The sequence below is a fragment of the Notamacropus eugenii genome, chromosome 4, assembly GCF_028372415.1.
Source record: "Notamacropus eugenii isolate mMacEug1 chromosome 4, mMacEug1.pri_v2, whole genome shotgun sequence".
NCBI classification, from domain to species: domain Eukaryota; kingdom Metazoa; phylum Chordata; class Mammalia; order Diprotodontia; family Macropodidae; genus Notamacropus; species Notamacropus eugenii.
Genome location: NC_092875.1, coordinates 186,095,757 through 186,116,010, shown reverse-complemented (window position 1 = coordinate 186,116,010; position 20,254 = coordinate 186,095,757). Strand labels below are relative to the sequence as shown.

General features: G+C 38.8%; 1 pseudogene; it reads left to right on the top strand.

The window, feature by feature from the left end:
- The first annotated feature begins 9,945 nt into the window (after nt 1–9,945).
- Nucleotides 9,946–11,273, top strand: LOC140500863 (actin, cytoplasmic 1 pseudogene; annotated as a pseudogene).
- The last annotated feature ends 8,981 nt before the right edge of the window (nt 11,274–20,254 follow it).

Here is a 20,254-nt window from a genome sequence, read left to right as displayed (position 1 = left end):
TGGACCCAGTGCTCTTTCCATTTGTAGCACAGAGTTAACTTCATGAAATTCTGTTCTCCCTCCATAAGGCAGCTGGCACCATATGGCCTCATAGTCTGAAGGTGGATTTATTCAGTTAATCATGATGAACAGAAAGTATCCCAGTTGATGAGCTGCTGAGTTGAGACTCATTCAACTTTGACCAGTCACCCAAGTGTAATTGTGGCCTTAGTCCATGACCTTAGGGAAAACCATGTAATCTCTCTATGATTTTTTATAAACTTGGGATTAGCAGGCAGGAAAAGATTAGCAATCATGGCTGTGATGCATTTTGCAAACAGACTTTCATTTATTATAGCGGAAAGCATTTTTAAAATGTTACTCTACTACTACATTAACCTATAAATTACATTTTAAATATACTTTATCCCCAAAGAACATCAAAATTAAGATCTCAGGGTTAAAAAAATGACAACATAGTACATAAAGAGATTGATGTACAAATCTGGGGAAAGTATGAAATCTCCTTATTTTAAAACATTTCATCTCAAGAGGTTTTCTTGGTAGGGTAAGAGATCTAACGGACAATGAGCTCTGGCTTTATAAGAACTGACCTTTATAGGATATTGTACGGTTTGCAAATCTTCGTTGGAGTGAAAAGAACATTGAAAATGGAGTCAGGAAATCAGAAAAATGTGACATTTAAATCTTAAGGTCTGGGAGAAATCCAAGTTATCATACATGCATGTCTGTATTTATATACATGTGTGATATATAAATGTATGTGTGTATAATACACATACACATACATACACACATATATACGTGATCTCATTTGAAGTTCCTAGAAATCCTGTCTGGTACATAGAGCAAGCCTTATTATCCCTGTATTAAAGATTTATAAACTAAGATTCAAACAATCAAATCCATGAAAATAGGGATTATTTCATTCTTTGTTTGTGTATACCCCATGGCACAGTACCTGGCATGCATATATACATATAGATAGAGATAAATAGAGATATAAGGACACATATGTATATATACATACACACATGTATGTGTGTATATATAAATATATAGCATGCATATATATAAAATATATACACATGTGCATATATGTATATATGCATGCACACATGTGTATATATGTGTGTGTATGCATGTAACAAACAGTAGTTGACTGATGAATTGATTGAATTGACTTGCCTAAGGTTATTATGTTGGGTCAGAGCTTTGAATATTGCTTCTCTGATTCTATTGTAAACTCATCAAATCCAATTCATATTTATTGAGTGCCTACTATGCGCAAGGCCTACTATAACCAGGTCAAGTTCACCACTGCATTGGACTATGCTGATATCCAAGTCCAAAAAAGTACAATTCTGGTGTATTGCATGAGAAAGACCACCAAAGTTTTGTTATAAGTCACTGTCCAGTGTAGTTAATGAATAGACATGCGGGGAATGGTGGAGAGGGAGGTAATAACTAATCAAGATTTGTCACCACCCAATTTCTTCCTCCAAAGTTCTTCAAATACATACTTGGCATACAATATGTCTGTGCAGATCATGAAAAGGAGGTTATTTGAGGAAACTAGAAAGGCCCTTTCAGGCGTGGCATTTCTCTCTGGACTTGTTTTTTGTGCACTGATAATTTGCTTAAGAGGACACATTAACACTTGCGCCAAGTAACAGAAAAAGTAGATGACAAATGTGACCCGTTGGCTCCTCAGCCTTCCAGGAAGGCCATTATCAGAACCATCTTTTGGTAGACAGTTCATGGAACATAGTAGGAGGTTAACAAAAACACCTAAAATGCCAAACAAAAACAACTTTAAAGTAATTCAGTAATAATTTATTGGAGGTGCCAAGAGGAGAAAGTGCCACAAAAGGGCAACACAACAGCCAGAGGACAAGAGGCCTTATTGCTAGGAAGTTGGGCCTTGTCCTAGGTTCGTAGGATTTAGAACCGGAAGAAAACCTAGAGATCATTTAATTCTTCTCCCTCATTTTATAGACAAGTAAATTGAGAAATAAAGAGATAACTTAAGTAGGATATAGCAAATAGTAGATAGCCAAGGCCAAGACTTAAATTCAGGTTCACCTGATTCCAGGAAGTATCCTTTTCACTATCCCACGGTATTCACCTATCAAAATGGTTTTTAATATTTCTCTAGCACTAGCTGAGAACCAGCTTCTCCTCCCCTACCTGGTCCCTAAAGCAGCAAGAGACCAATGTATTAAAATCTGAGAAAGTGTGGTAGGGTTTAGGAAGGGGAGAGGTATCAGTCAGTTTTTTAATACTAAAGCCCATGTTATCTTTTCATCTGTTTGTTGTTCAGAGCCAGGCTCAAGGCCAGTAAGAAGTCCACAGGCATGTTTGTTCTCTATTCTCATGATGATTTCCTTCCCAGTGCCCTGAATTCCTTTTCCTGTTTAAATAAGATGCTAAAGGGGCTTTCTGGGTGACTGTTCTGAATTTCTAGGCCCTTATTTAAATTTTGGTCATAAAATTTCGTTTAACTCTTGTCCTACCTTGAGATGAGGGCAGCTAGGTGGGACAGTGAAAAGAGAGAACTGAGTTGGAAATCCGGAAGACTCCTTTTCCTGAGTTCAAATCTCACATTGGACACTTACTAGCTGTGTGACCCTGCACAAGTAACTTAACCTTGTTTGCCTCAGTTTCTTCATCTGTAAAATGATCTGGAGAAGGAAATAGCAAACTGCTCTAGTATCTCTGCCAAGAAAACCTGAAGTGGGGTCACAAAGAGTCGGACGTGACTGGACAACAACAACAAATTCTTGACCTCCTGATGACTAGCTAGCCTGTTAACTTATCTTTCTGAGATTTCCACTTACCAGAAAAAAAGGAATCAGGTAGAGCCATGATAGGGAAAAGCATCATGTATTTCCCTTTTCTGTGCCTCAGTTTTAGCAATATGGTCATAAATTTTTAACAAATGGTTTTTGGGTCGGGTGGGGGGAATATGCACAGGATACACTTTTTGGCTTAATTTGCATTGTTAACATTTTTTCCGTCACTTTCTTAAATCTAGACAATCTGCAAAATGGCCAATCAAGTCCTTATTTGTAGTATTTGCCAATTTCTGAGGTGTACATTTTCAAACTGAAAATTTAACCATTAGTGGATTCATCCTCTGTCTCTAGCATATCCTTGTGAGTTAGTGTTTTTGTATGTTAAATGGATTCAATGGCCTTTAAAATATCTTCCAGTTCTATTGTTAAGAATCTTTCAATTTCCATTATTTCCCTGGTCGCTAGCCTGGCTCCAAGGGTATGGCCTCTGGAGCAAGACTGAAAGGGACTGATTAGAGCACCCCATTCCCATCCCAGCAATCAAACTGCTGTGCTCTTTAAACATAATTGTACTTAGTAGCTTTTTTTCTTCTGTATCTTTGCTTCAGTTCACAAATCTGGGTAAGAACCTCAGAGCAACACTTCTCGGATTCTGAGGTAGGTCCAGTCAGTAAATAAGCTTTTATTAAGCACTTTTTATGTGCCAGGTTATACTAGTCTCCCTCTTCCTGAGACTCTTCTGAGATATATAATATATGTTATATGTAATATATAATAATATATATTATGTGATATATTATATAATATGTTATATTATGTATAGTATATAATATAATCTGAAAGTGAAATCAATCAATAAACATTTATTAAGCTCCTACTGTATGCCCAGAACTATGCTAAGTGCTAAGGATACAAAAGGAGCCAAGAGATAGCCCCTGCTTCAAGGAACTTATAGTCTAACGGGGGAGGCAACATTCAAACAAATACATGCAAAGCAAGCTATGTACAGAATAAATAGGAAAGAATTAAAAGAGGGAAGACACTGTAATTAAGAGAGGTTAGAGAAGGCTTCCAGTAGAAGGTGGGATTTTAATTGTGACTTTAAGGAAACCAAGGAGGTCAATAGTTGGAGCAGAAGAGGAACAAGGTTCCAGACACTGGAGACAGCCAGAGAAAATACCTAGAACTGAGATATGGAGTGTGTTGGTCATGAAAGAGCCAGGAAGTCAGTATCATTGTACTGAAGAGTAAATGTTAGGGAGTAAAATGTAAGAATACTGGACAGGTAAGAGAGAAAAGGATGAAGGAATTGGGAGGGACAACATTCATTCAATGAACAATAACTGTTTATTAAGCATCTACTGTGTGCAAGGCACCATTGTAAGCACTAGGATACAAACATTTAAAAACGGCAACATTCCTTTCCTCAAGGAATGAATGAATGAATGAATGAAGCATTTTTTAAGGTTTAATATGTGCAAAGCCCTGGACTAAGGGCTGAGGATACAAATAGAGAAGTAAGACAGTCTCTGCCTTCAGGAAGTTCATATTCTCATGGGAGAGCCAACACATCTGGAAGATTTTTGATGTTGAACCACTTGACAATGATAAGAACTTTTTTTTCTGGGTCTTCAGTATCTCTGTAGACCTTGTGGTCCCAGGCTATCTCTCCACAGGGGCTGTTTCCCAGGACAATGTCTGAGAGCACTGGGCTATGAGCACTGCTATTCCCAAGGATCTTGGGTTTGGGGTCTCAGGCTGTCCCAGTCAGAGTCTGAGGGAAGATGATGATCAAGGTGGTGCTGGTGGTTTGACTTGCTTGGCACATGCTGCCTCATATGCCTCCCTCTGGGTGCCTTGCCACCTCAGCTAGCTGACTTGCCTGCCCTGTCTGTGCCAATAAATTGATAGTTGGTGGGAATATCTGGTCTTTTAATTAAGGAGCTTACATCTTACAGAGGGTGAGATGGAAGAGGAATATGCCATGCAGAGAGAAGTGAAACAAATTTTAGGAGAGGAAGACCACTCCTCTCTTTCTTGGGGGCTTTTAAGTAAAAGGGCAGAAGAGAAAAGGGAATTGCCAAAGATTCACCTGAAATAGGAGTGAACCAAGACTGAAGAGGATTCTCAGGGAGTGTTGGACCCCTCTCCACACAGCAAAGAGATATAGAGGCCAAAGGACAACTCTGGAACCTTAAAGCTTTCGAGGTCATTCCGTGGGCCCAGAGTCATAATAATAGCTAACACTTATATATGACTTGAAAGTTTGAAAAGTCCCTTACAAATGTCCTTTCTCTTTATCCTCACAACAACTCTGGCAGGTAAGTGCTTTTATTATACCCATTTTACAGATAAGTAAACTGAGGCAGGCAGAGACTAAATGACTTGCCCAGAATCATACAACTAAGTGATCCTACAGACATAGGTTTTTAACATGATTGTAAATCCCTAGGATACCATGCAGAGACCATAGCAGAGACATTGAAACTAATATCAGAGAGAGCAGAGGAAAGTCATCCTCTAACCCAGAGAGTGGGAACCTGTGGCCTCAAGGCCATGTGTGGTCTTCTAGGTCCTTGCATGTGGCCTTTTGACTGAGTCCAAGTTTTACAGAACAAATCATTTTCTTAAGAGGATTTTGTTCTATGAAATTTAGATTCAGTACGTGAGGACCTAGAAGGCCACATGAGGCCTCGAGGCTACAGACTTTCCACTAATCAGATGAGATTGCCTAATCAGTCACCTAACTCTTTAAGCAAATCCTTTGTGGTCATGGTCAGAAGTACCTATTTGTTTGGTATTTTGGAGTTTCAAGTTTGGGCTTCAAACTTCTAAGCTGAATTTTGCAAAAGTTCTACCTTCAGTCCACTCAGGCAACCAATGGCTTTAGCCATCTATCCTTCTCAACTTGGTCCTAATGTAACATTCTAGAGTCTTTAACCACCACCCTCTTCTTACTGCTTCTCACACACAACACTCTATCGCACATCTCTGTGCCTGGAATGTGCTCCCTCCTCATCTCCATCTTGTACAATCCCTTGCTTCTTCCAAGCCTCAGTTCAAGTCTATGCAAAGCATTTCTCCATTCCTTGCTGATATCTTCCCTCCATAAACTGCCTCATATTCTTAATATCAATTTTTATGTTGCCTATGTTTCTAGGTACACTCTACCCCAATCAAATATAAATTCTGTGAGTGCAGGACTGTTTAATTTTGGTCAGCCCATTGCACAATGCTTGGCACATATGGGTTATTCAATTGTTTCAGTCATGTCCTAATCTTCATGACCCCATTTGGGGTTTTCTTGGCAAGATACTGGCATGGTTTGCCATTTCTTTCTCCAGTTCATTTTACAAATGAGGAAAATAAGGCAAACAGGGTTAAGTGACTTGCCAGAATCACATAGCTATTATCTGAGACTGGATTTTTAGCTCAGGTCCCCCTGACTTCCAGTCCAACACTTTATCCCCATGCTACCTAGCTGCCCACATCTGCTTGGCACATAACAGGTACATACATACTCATTTATTGATTCATCAATTGATCTTGATCTTTCCTCCTTTAGTCATTATCCCCAAGAATAATGTTAGGAATATATTACATGACCTACCAAGATTTCCAGAGATCTTCCATCAATGATAATACTATGGATGAAGTCATATGATCATAAGATTCAACAGGAAGAGACCTTGGAGATCATCTAATTCAACGAATTTAATTACTGATGAAGAAACTGAGTCACATAGAGGCAAAATGACTTGCTCATGGGGAATGGAGAGCAGAAAACAGTAGTGACTATGTGCCTATTAACTGCCTTGGCCCCTAGCTATCCCCCTATCCCCCAAGCTGGACTGTGGAAGAATAAGTTGAGAATCTGCAAGAGCCCCTGCAGGGATGACAGTTCATTTGAGAGCTGAGAGGAGGTATAATCTTGAGCAAGTTTTCTATGTGCTCACTGCTTCTATCATCTCCTAAGATTTTCTTTTATTCATTGTTAAAGCATCATTGGAAGATAGGAAAAAAGTGCCTTCAAATCTAAGTAGTTTTCTCTAATTGGTGGGAAAGTTTGTCTGACAATGGAAAAGTGAAAGAATACTTTCAATTCAAAATATTGAATCAAAGAGTCAAAGTTCTTTTTTAGGCCTGCAGAGTCTGATAAAAATAAACAACATGGGAAGGCTTGAAGGAAGCAAACATGTTCACTTTCAAGTATATGAAAACACAAAACTGACAAAACGGGGTGGTATATCTTAAAGAATCTTATTGATGAATTAAATACTTCAGCCACACTTCAAGTAGTCTGGATACAAATATTCTTACCAAAAATTGTTAGTTGATATAGGATTAGATAGATAGATAGATAGATAGATAGATAGATAGATAGATGACCTTCACTGTAAAGAGGAAACATTTTCCTGAGATATGGTATTAGTTTACTTAGGGGTCAACCTATAGAAAAAGTAGAGCAATCTGTGCATCTGCACTGTTTACAATTTTGTAAAATGATGGGGTTAGGGGACAGAGCCAAGATGGCACAGTGAGAGCAGCTACTCACCTAAGCTCTAAGACAAACTCCTTCAGATACCTCTAAAAAGAGAATCTCAACAAATTTTAGAGTGGCAGAATCCAATAGGAGACAGAATATGGCAGATTTCCAACCCAGGACAAACTGGAAGGTCAACAGGAAGGATCTGTTACACAAGGCTGAAGGAGAATCCTCTGTCTACCTCCTGAAAGGGATCTCAAACTGAAAATACCAAGGAACATCATGGGCAAATTCCAGAACTATCAAGTGAAGGAGAAAATACTGCAGGTAGCCAGAAAGAAACAATTCAAATATCAAGGAGCTACAGTCAGCATCACATAGGACCTTGCAGCTTGTACATTAAAGACTGCAGGGATTGGAATATAATATTCTGTAAGACAAAGGAGTTGAGACTACAAACAAGAATCAATTACTCAGCAAAACTGAACATAGTATTTCAGGCAAGGGGATGGACATTCAGTGAAATAAGGGATTTCCAGACCTTCCTGATGAAAAAGTCAGAGCTCAATAGAAAATCTTATCTTCAAACTCAAGTCAAAAGAGAGGCGTAAACAGGTAAACAGGGGGGAATAAACTTGTTATTCAATATTAGCAAACTGTTTACATCCCTAAAAAGAAAGCTGATACCTGTTAGCCTTGATAATTGTATATTTATTATGACATATAAAAGGGATATACAGAGATGGAGGGAGTGGGTATAAATTAAATGATGTGATGACAAAAATGTGATTTAAGGGTGCAAAGGGATTGTAACAGGAGATGTGAAAAAGAGGAGGCAGAAAAAGTAAATCGCATCACAGGAAGAGGCACAAAAACATATTACAGTACAGAGAAAAAGAGGAGGGAGATGAGCATTGTGTGAGATTTACTCGCATCTGATTTGGTTCAAGGAGGGAACAACAAACTCAGTTAAATATAGAAATCTAACTAGGTCTATAGGCATTAGGAGGGGAAAGGGAAAGAAGGGAGGGGAGGCTAAAAGGGAGGGAAGAAGTAGTAAGGGAAAAGGGGAGTAAAAAGGAGGGAGGCTGAAAGAAGGGAGGGAAGACTGAGGGAGGCAGTAATCAAAAATTAAGATTCTATTATGGAGGGGAAGGGAGAATGGAGAACTAAAAGCATAAAAGGGGGGAAAGAGGATGGAGGGAAAGACACAGATAGTAATCATAACTGTGAATGTGAATGGGATGAACTCTCCCATAAAACAAAGACGGATAGTAGAATGGATTAAAGACCATAATCTAACATTATGTTGTTTACAAGAAACACATGTGAAACAGGGGGATACACACAGAGTAAAGAGTTGGAGCAGAATATATTGTGCTTCAGCTGATATAAAAAAAGTAGGTGTAGCAATCATAATCTCAGACAAACAAAAGCAGAAAGAGATCTAATCCAAAGAGTTAAGGAAGGAAATTATATCCTGTTAAAAGGAACCATAGACAATGAAGCAATTTCATTACTAAACATATATGCTCCAACTGCTATAGCATCCAAATTCTTAGGGGAGAAATTAAGGAGTTACAGAAAGAAATAGACAACAAATTATACTATTGGGGGCCTCAACCTTTTTCTCTCTGAACTTGATAAATCTAACCTCAAAATAAACAAGAAAGAAGTTAAAGAGGTGAATTAAACTCTGGATAAAATAGATATGATAGCTGCCTGGATAAAAATGAATGGGGATAGAAAGGAATATACCTTTTTCTCAATGGTACACGGCACATGTACAAAAATTGACCATGCACTAGGGCATAAAAACTTCACACTCCAGTGCACAAAGGCAGAGATAGTCAATGCATCCTTCTCAGATCATAATGCAATAAAAATTATGTGTAATCAAAGGCCATGGACAGATAAACCAAAAATTAGTTGTAAACTAAATAATCTAATCCTAAAGAATGAGTGAGTTAAACAACAAATGATAGAAACAATCAACAACTTCATTCAAGATAACAACAAAAATGAGACAACCTACCAAAACTTATGGGACACTGCAAAAGCAGTTCTTAGGGGAAGTTTTATATCATTGAATACCTATGTGACTAAAGTACAGAAAGAGATCAACGAAATAGGAGTGCATGAAAATGTTAGAAAAAGAACCAATTGAAAATCCCCAAGTAAATATCAAATTAGAAATACTGAAAACCAAAGGAGAGATTAATAAAACTGAAATTAAGAAAACTATTGAACTAATAAATAAAACTATGAGTTGGTTTTATGAAAACCCCAATAAAAAATAAACCTTTGGTCAATTTGATTTAAAAAAAAGAAAGAAGAAACCAAATTACCAATATCAAAAATGAAAAGGATGAACTTACCTCCAATGAGGAAGAAATTAAAACAATAATTAGAAACTACTTTGCACAAATGTGTGCCCATAAATTTGACAATCTAAATGAGATGGATGTTTATTTTAAAAAATATAAATTGCCCAGATTGACAATAGAGGAAGTTGAATACTTAAATAACCCGATCTCAGAAAAAGAAATTGAACAAGCCATCAATGAACTCCCTAGGAAAAAATCTCCAGGGCCAGATGGATTTACACTTGAATTCTATCAGACATTTAAAGAATAGTTAATTCCGGAAGCTGTGAGCTCTCCCACCCAGCGTGCACTCGCCCTCCCCTGCCTCCAAGTGCGGCACCACCTCCTCTCTCTCTTAAGGGTTTAAACTTGCCACTTCCAAGTTCGCCATGGATGATGACATTGCTGCTCTCATTGTTGACAATGGCTCTGGCATGTGCAAAGCTGGCTTGGCCGGAGACGATGCCCCTCGGGCCATCTTCCCCTCCATTGTTGGGCGCCCCAGACATCAGGGTGTGATGGTGTGTATGGGCCAGAAAGACAGCTACGTGGGGGATGAGGCTCAGAGCAAGAAAGGTGTTCTGACCCTGAAGTACCCCATCGAACATGGTATTGTCACCAACTGGGATGACATGGAGAAGATCTGGCATCATACTTTCTACAATGAGCTCCGTGTGGCCCCTGAAGAGCACCCTGTGCTGCTCACAGAAGCCCCCCTGAACCCCAAAGCCAACAGAGAGAAGATGACTCAGATTATGTTTGAGACCTTCAACACCCCAGCCATGTACGTTGCCATCCAGGCTGTTCTGTCCCTGTATGCCTCTGGTTGTACCACTGGTATTGTGATGGACTCCGGTGATGGTGTGACCCACACTGTGCCCATCTATGAAGGTTATACCCTTCCCCACACCATTCTCCGTCTGGATCTGGCTGGCCGTGATCTGACGGACTACCTCATGAAGATCCTGACCCGAGAGAGGGTACAGTTTCACTACCACAGCTGAGAGGGAAATCGTGCATGACATCAAGGAGAAGCTGTGTTATGTCCCCCTAGACTTTGAGCAGGAGATGGCTACTGCTGCATCTAGCTCCTCTCTAGAAAAGAGCTATGAGCTCCCTGATGGTCAGGTATCACCATTGGCAACGAGAGGTTCCAGTGCCCAGAAGCTCTTTTCCAGCCATCTTTCTTAGGTGTGGAATCCTGTGGAATCCACGAAGCTACCTTCGACTCAATCATGAAGTGTGATGTTGACATCCGTAAGGATTTGTATGCCAATACCGTATTGTCTGGTGGTACCACCATGTACCCAGGCATTGCCGACAGGATTGCAGAAGGAGATTACAGCCCTAGCTCCCAGCATAATGAAAATCAAGATCATTGCCCCACCTGAGCGCAAATACTCTGTCTGGATTGGAGGCTCCATCCTGGCGTCTCTTTCCACCTTCCAGCCGATGTGGATCAGCAAACAGGAGTATGATGAATCTGGGCCCTCCACTGTCCACTGCAAATGCTTCTAAATGGACTGTGTGTTTTTTGATTTTTTTTTTTTTTTGTCAAAAGGGTGTGACATGATAATTGCCCAAAAAAAGAGATGAGATTGGCATGGTTTTATTTGTTTTTGTTTGTTTGTTTGTTTTGGTTTGGTTTGGTTTTTTTGGCACTTGACTTAGGATTTAAAAACTGGAACGATGAAGGTGATGAGCAGTCTAAGTATGTTGGAGGCAAACATCCCCAAAGTTCTACAGTGCGTCTTCAGGACTCTTGATTGTACATTTATGTTTTTTTTTTAATAGTCATTCCAAATATTGTATAATGCATTGTTACAGAGAAATTAGCTCTGTAATGAGCTAAGTAACAAATCCAGATGGGGATGGGGGGAGGGGGAAGGTACTAGTATTGCTTTACATGTAAATTAATGTAATCCTTTAAAAAAACTTTTTGTATCTTCCGCCTTAATACTTGTTCCGTTTTTTTTAATTGTCAGCCATATTGAATGGCCCCCTAAATTCCCTCCCTGCCCCCAACATAGATGTGAATGAAGACAAGACTTCATAGTCTCCCTGCGAGTTTTATGAGATTGGTGCCAGTACTTGGGGGAGGGGAGGAGCTTTACCTGTACACTGACTTAAGACCAGTTCAAATAAAAGTGCACATGTTAAAGAGAAAAAAAAAAGAATAGTTAATTCCAATACTATATGGACTATTTGGGACGACTGGTGAAGAAAGAGTCCTACCAAATTCTTTTTGATAGAAAAATGGTTCTGATACCTATACCAGGAAAAGCCAAAACAGAGAATGAAAATTACAGACTCTAATGAATATAGATGCAAAATTTTTAAATAAGATATTAGCAAAAAGTATACAGCAACTTATCACAAGAATAATACATTATGATCAGGTAGGATTTATACCAGGAATGCAGGACTGGTTCAATATTAGGAAAACTATCAGCATTATTGAGCATATCAACAACAAAAGTAACAGAATCCATATGATTATTTCAACAGAGGCAGAAAAAGCTTTTGACAAAATACAACACCCATTCCTATTGAAAACACTGGCAAGCATAGGAATAAATGGAACCTTCCATAAAACAATAAGCAATATCTACCTTAAACCATCAGTAAGCATTATATGTAATGGGAAAAAGCTGGATGCATTTCCAATAAGATCAGGGGTGAAACAAGGATGTACATTATCACCACTGTTATTCAATGCGGTACTAGAAATATTAGCTTTAGCAATAAGAAAAAGAAATTGAAGGAATAAGAATAGACAAAGAAGAAACTAAGTTATCACTCTGCAGATGATATGATGATATACTTAGAGAGTCCCATAGAATTAAGTAAAAAACTACTTGAAATAATAAACAACTTTGACAAAGTTGCAGGTTACAAAATAAACCCACATAAGTCACCTGCATTTCTGTATATTGCTAACAAAGCCCAACAGCAAGAGATAGAAAGAGAAATCCCATTTAAAGCTATGGTAGACACTATAAAATATCTGGGAGCCTACCTGCCAAAACAAACCCAGGGACTATATGAACACAATTGCAAATCACTTTTCACAGAAATAAAGTCAGATCTAAGTAAGTGGAAAAACATCAGTTACTCATGGGTAGGCTGAGCTAATATAATGAAAATGACAATCCTACCTAAATGAATTTTCTTATTCAGTGCCATACCAATCAAACTACCAGATAATTATTTTCTAGAGCTAGAAAAAAATAATATCAAAATTCATGTGGAAGAACAAAAGGTCCAGAATATCAAGGGAACTAATGAAAAGAAATGGTAGGGAAGGTGACCTAACCCTACCAGATATCAAATTGTATTATAAAGCAACAAAACCACTTAGTACTGGCTAAGAAACAGAGGGAATAGGTTAGGTATTCAAGACACAGTATTCAATGAATATAGCAATCTATTGTTTGATAAACCCAAGGACCCCAGCTTCTGGGATAAGGACTCGCTGTCTGACAAAAATTTCCGGGAAAACTGGATAACAGTGATAACAGATAACTGGGGATAGATTCTGACACTGTACACAAGAATAAAGTCCAAATGGATACATGATCTAGGTATAAAGACTGATACTGCAAAGAAATTAGGAGAGCAAGGAATAGTGTATTTGTCAGATTTATGGAGAATAGAGAAATTTTCGACCAAACAAGGGACAGAGAACATTATATAGTGCAAAATGGATAATTTTGATTATATTAAGTTGAAAAGTTTTTGCACAAACAAACCTAATGCAACCAAGATTAGGAGAGAAGCAGAAAACTGGGAAAGAATTTTGTACCTAGTGTCTGTGATAAAGGCCTCATTTGTAGAATACATAGAGAATTTAGTCAAATGTAGTCTAATGTACAAGAATACAAGTCACTCTCAATTGACAAATGGTCAAAGGATATGAACAGGGAGTTTTCAGAGGAAGAAATTAAAGCTATCTATAATCACATAAAAAAATGCTATAAATCACTATTCATTAGAGAGATGCAAATCAAAGCAACTCTGAGGTACCTCATCACACCTATCAGATTGGCTGCTCATGAGGATCAATAACCTCCTCCATCCCTTTTCCTGACCTGTCAGATGAATTCAATACCTTTTAAACCTAAACACTTTGACTTTTCTTAACCCAATTTTAAAAATCCTTTATTTTTATTGGGTTAAATAAATCTCCCTTTGATCCTAATCAACTTAGAGCCTTTCAACATATGTAGTTTCCTACATGAGATGATTTATAATGAGAAAATTGTTCTCTGATCTGTAAAACACAGTATATCAAATCTTGGGGGATTAATAATGATAATTAATAATAATAACTCTCATCTACATATGTAAGGCACTTTACTTTTGTTATCTCATGATTCTCACTGCAATTCTATGAGCTTGATGTTATTACTATCACCATTTTACAGGTGAGAAAACCGAGACTTCAGGAGAATGACTTGACCAGGGTGATAGAAGACGTTAAGTGTGAGGCCGGATTCAAACTCAGATCCTCCTGATTCCCAATCCAACACTCTATTCATTATGCCACCTCGCGGTTAATAAAAGAGATTGTGAGGTTAACTGACTTGTTCACATTGACTCAGTCTGTAAACTTCAGAAATTCAAACCCAGGTCTTCCCACTCCAAACTGAGTATTTTTTCCACACTGCTCTAAATTCTAAACCATGCGCTGCCAGGTGGGGCCATATCCCCTTTTCTTTACCTATTTGTAATTTTATGTCGTCCTATTCATAGTATTAAACTTGTTACATTAAACAATTACAATGAATTTTACAGCCATGTGATTTCCTCTTAGGATGTCATCAGGCTAGCCATCAACATTGCTTTAAAGACACCCATCCATCTGGGATTGATTAATTCTGAGTCACACACTGCGTTGAGGAAAGGAGTTGTGTTAAATTACTTTAGAAGACCTCTTTCCCTACTAAATATATCCTTCTAGATTAACTGGTTCAAAGGTTTAAAAGCTCTCTCCGTTGAGGTTGTATCTGCATCTAAATTTGAATCAGAGAACTAAGGAATAATCTATGGCCAAATAATCTATTCCACAATTTTCTTCACTTCACGCATGCCTCAGCAGTCAGGATGAGAACTCTATTAAAAGATGTAATAGTCTTAAAACACTTTTTAGCTAAGAGCAATGGGGTGGGGAGATGATTAATTAGTCAATTCATTAATTCATCTCCCCATCCATCTACAGTCAACAAGCATTCATTAAGCTGTAATGTTCAATGTCCCTATGTCATTCTCCTGTTCAAGAAGTACCAGCAGCTTCTGATCTCTAGGTAAAATACAAATTTCTTTCTTTCATTTTTAAAGCCCTCCACAGTCTGTCTCCCTTGTCTTTCCAGACTTATTGCATGTAATCCTCTTTACAGACTTTTTTTTTTAGCCAAACTGGTTTACTAGTTATGCCCTGCTTTTGTACAGGCTGTCCCCAACACCTAAGATGCAATTCCTCTTCCTTCTTCCATTCATAGAATTCTGTGTTGTTGTTCAGTCTCGTCCGACTCTTTGTGAGCCTGTTTGGGGTTTTCTTGACAAAGAGATTGGCTTGGTTTATTGTTGATATTTAACAGATGAAGAAACTGAGACAAACAGGTTAAGTGACTTGCCCAGGGTCACACAGCTAGTAAGAATCTGAGGCCAGATTTGAACTCAGGAAAATGAGTCTTCCTGACTGCAGGCCCAGGCCCTGACTGAGCCTATCTGCCTAACTGCCTCCTTCAAAGATCAGCTCAGGAATCACTTCCTGCAGGCAGCACTGAAACCTCCAGTGGCTTGTGCCCCACAAAATGCTTTCTTTGTATACTTACGTCTTTGTATGTCCTTTGTACTTCATTTTTCTAGTGCATTCTTTATCCTCAATGCAATGTGAGTTCCCTGAGGGCAAGGATTGTTTAGTTTTTAATCTTCTGTATGCCCAGATCCTAGCAGTGTCTGGCATATGATAGCTACCTAATATATGATTGTTGAATTAATCAATAAATTAGTTAATTAGTATAAAACACTGTGCTAGGTCCTAGGGTTAGAAAGACTAAAAAAAAAACCTGAATAACTTTCACTAGCCCCAAGCTTACTGTCCACTAAGAATTCTTAAGGATGACAGCCACCCTCCCTACCCCACCTTGAGCCCACCTCTTACTTACTGATGCTTAGTGCTGAGTGACCTTTGAGATTCTGTAAAATGAAGAGATTTAACTGGAGTACTTTTAAGGTCATCCCATCATCCTAAATTACCAATCTATTGTTTGAGGATGATACATACATATGTATTATTACTATGCGTGTATGAATGTATATTATATTACGTATATATTATTGTGTACATATAATGTATGTTGTGTAGGTATATAAATGTATGTGCATCTTGCGTGTGTATATACATTGTATTATGTATATATATGCATGTATATGCATCATGTGTCTATGTGCATGTGTATTATTTAATCCACACATTGTGTTTGTGGGTATATACATGTGCCTGTGTTGTACATGTATATATACATTTGCATTGTGTATATACATGTAGGTATATGCATGTGTACTATGTATAGACTTGTGCATATATGTCCATTGTGTATATATATATATACATGTTGTATGTGCATGTATATTGCTGTGTATATATGTAGATGGAAACAGCCTTCAGCACGCATGGATCTCACCTACACTTTGAGCCTCTCACATGTTATGCATGGAAACACATTATCTCTTTCTTTCTCCCTCCCTCCCTCCCTCCCTCCCTCCTTCCCCTCTCTCCATAGATATAAGATAGATAGATGTATGTGTGTATATACGGATATATACATATGTGTATATATCCGTATATACACACATCTATGTAGTAAGAAACATGGCTCTGAAGTCAGAGATTCTATGTTCAAATTTTGTTTCTGATAATACCTGCCTCTGTGACCTTAGTCAAGTCCCTTAACTTCATCAGGTTCCTCATTGGTAAAATTAGAGGATCAAACTAGATGCCTTCCAGATCGTCTCCAACACTACCAATGATCTGATGTGTCACTGGAATTAACCCGAACATATGCTCCGTGCCATCACCCCTGTTTACATACCATAATTTTTCACACATTTATGTTTGATTCATGTCCCTTAATTTGACCTCATGTGATGGGCCCTTTCCCCCTAGTTCTCTTACTAATGTACTATTGTAGAGCTCACATTTCAGGGAAAAGGAAGTTTGTTTTTGTTGTTGTTTGCATTTCAATTAACTTCAAGGAGTGAAAACAAAGGAGAGATCAACTCACTCTCATTAAATGCTCCCAATATCACTTCAAGTAAGCCCTTCCAGCACTTGCACTGTTCCTGGAAGGCTCTTAATAAATGTTAATTGACTGACTAAATTGCAACAAGGCTCAGCAGCCTCTTTCCTCCCCTTTTTTGGTGGGCATAGGAGTGGGAGGAGGCAGTTTAGAGAAATTGAAACCTTATTTTGGAGACTGAGCCCCTGGCTACCTCACTCAGGCTGCCCATACATGGTTCAGATCACAATGCTGATCAGCGTGAAAGCTTTAACTGCCTCCATTTCTAACCTTGGCTGATTCACCTTTCCTTAAGAATCCTAATGCTCCCTCCCAAGGGCTCACAATATTGATGCCAGATTTAGTGTGAACACCAGATAGACTTTAAACCTTTCAGAGCTCAGAAATTCCAAGGCTGAACAAATCATTCAGCCTCAATCTCCTCTGTAGCTAGAAATACCAGGGTGTGCCACCTCACCTGGTAAGGGAAATTGAGTCTTAAAAGATTTCAGAAGAGGAAATCAAACACCAAGTCAGTCAGGAAGCTTTGGGTTTAAGCCCAGGTATCCAGACTCCCAATTCAGTGGGACTACCCAGACTGCCATCAGTGAAAAGATTCATTGTTTACTTCTTCCTTGCAAAGAGGCTTCTGGGCAGTCAGCCACATGTCCAGCAGCCTCATGAAAGAAAGCAAGAGAGATGGTGGTCCCTGAATGCCTTGCTTTGTGTGTTTCCAAGCACAAACCGTAACGGAGCCAAATGGTAGGGAAGGTGTTGCTCAGTGTGGAAGGAACGGAATTGATCAACTTTAGCGGGTTTGCATTTGTCAGTTGCTGACCAAGAAAATTATACTTTGCTTCGTAAATTTCCTAGAAGGGAGCAAATTAATTCCCTTCGAATGCTTGGTCTTGCATAATAGCTGCTTGTATAAGCTACTCTTTCTTTTTCTTCCTCCCCTTGGGATCGTATTAAGCATCATGGGTGGGTGAATACAAACCTCAGCCAGAAGGCAGGCTTTGTGTTCCTAGACTGCAAGTCACCCTGCTGTATGTTGTTGACTGAATCACTTAATCTCTAGATTTGGGGTAATAATATCATGTCTGTCTCACAGGGGATGCTGTGAGCAGTGATGACCTTTAGCAAAATGGTGAACTGGGAAAAATGCATACTGCATTCATCTTTCCATCACGGTGCTCCTCCCTTTCACTGTCGCTCGCAACCAGTGTCTTCTGATGACCCTTCAATGTTGAGGGGTGAGCTGTGTCTGGCTCTGTCTCTCTTATGACTCTAATCTGTATTATCCTTAGCCCTGAGTCCCTCCTCCTTTCAGCCACTCTCCCCAGGCTCCTGGGTGTCCCCATTTCGATACTGTACTGGCTAGGAGCCTCCCTCCACTCCAGACCTTTTCCTCCACTGTTCTTCTCCATCAAAATTTACCCATTTTTTGTTCCAATTTTTCATGGCCTGACTTTCAGAAAAGTAACCAAAAATAGCCTAGTGTTACCCCACACTCAGGACACTTGAATCTGGGCCTTAGGGACTATAATTTTGGATTTTAGGACAAGCGGTAAGGTTGATATTTTTGGTCAAAGGCGACTTCTCCAGTTCTAAAAATCACACCACACATGTGTCTTACTTGTAAAGCAGTGAGTCAAAAGTAGTTTGACATCATTTTTGAAGAAAAGAAATTTTATGCTTTACAATATATTTGCACATGTGTAACCTATATCAGATTGCTTACCGTGTCAGGGATGAGGGAGAGATAGAATTTGGAACTCAAAACTTCAGAAAAAATAAATAAACAATGAATTTTAAAAATTGTTTTTACATGTAATTGGGGAGAAATATTTTTTAAAAGAAATTTTAGAAATACAACCAACTGCAGTAAGTCCATCAATTTTGCCACTTATTAGCTTTTCTAGTTGTTTTGGAATAGGTTGTTAAGAATGTGTATGTGAGAGAAAAACATATATTTGCTGACATATGGGATTGTTAAGGAAAGTTAAACATGTTGGGGGAATGCCACTGTGCTTTTGAAAATGATTCTGTAGACCCCTGGGTATCTTGATGCTGCCATCAGAGACAGAATTGCAGACGAGATGGCTTAAGGAAAGGTATATAGCTGTATATTGGAAAGAGCCCTAAACTTGGGTTCCAGAAGGTTTAGATTCAAATCGTGCCTCAGACGTTACTATTTGCCCTCAGCAAGTTAATTTCACTTCTCAAGCCTCAGTTTCTCTGTCCTCAGAGTGAAGATAGTAAAAGCATCGACCTTACAGGGTTATCGTGAAGAGTGAATGATACAATGTATATATGCGCTTTTTTCAAACTTTAAAGCGCTGTATTTGTCAACTAAGATTGTCAGCTATTTCTTTCTTTTTTCTAGCTAGCTAGCTATCACTAGACAGTTAGGTGGCTCATTGGATAGAGAGAGCTGGGCCTAGAGTCAGGAAGACCTGAATTCAAATCCAGCCTAAGACACTAGCTGTGTGACCCTAGGCAAGTCACTTAACCTCAATTTGCCTCAATCTACTCCTGGTTTTTCACACTTGCCTTTGTGACTCCAACATATACTCTGTGTGCAAAATGATTTACTGGACAAATAGCAGAATCTCTCAGCTATTCCTTTCCTTAAGGATACAGTGAGACACCGGAGGCCGGTCATAAGAACAGTGTCTAGCCAAGGCCAGCTTTGGGGCTCAGTCAGCTTGAGAATCAAAGGCAAAGCAGAAATCATTTCAACTCTAATGAGAACAAAAAGATGAAGGTGAACGCTAATAAAAAACAACTCTCTGTAGTTGTTGAGAGAGGCCTGAGAAGGCTGATTTCTGAAGTTTCATTTCCTGCTCTATAATCAGCAGATGCTCATCTAAGAAGACACTGCTTTCAGCTACATAAGAAAGTGGCTAGGTGGTGTGGTGGATAAAACACAGGACCTGGAGTTAGGGACCCAAGTTCAAATGGAGCCTCAGACACATACTAGCTGTGTGACCCTGGGCAAGTCACTTAATCCTGTTTGCCTCAGTTTCCTCATCTGTAAAACAATCTGGAGAAGGAAATGACAAAACACCCCAGTATCTCACAAAAAATCGAATGCAACTGAAACAGCTCAATAAAAACAACACAAGAAAAAAGCTGGGGTTTTGGATATTACTTTTCTATGGTATGACTAAATAAAGTCCTTCTCTGATATCTCTTTGTGGGCTGGAAGAGACCCTGGGTGCTTTAAGAAAAAAGTATTATACGGATGCCTTTTTTTAACATCAGATATATCCCTGCTACAGAAATGAGTCCTTAACAAAAAAATAATCATTAAAAACC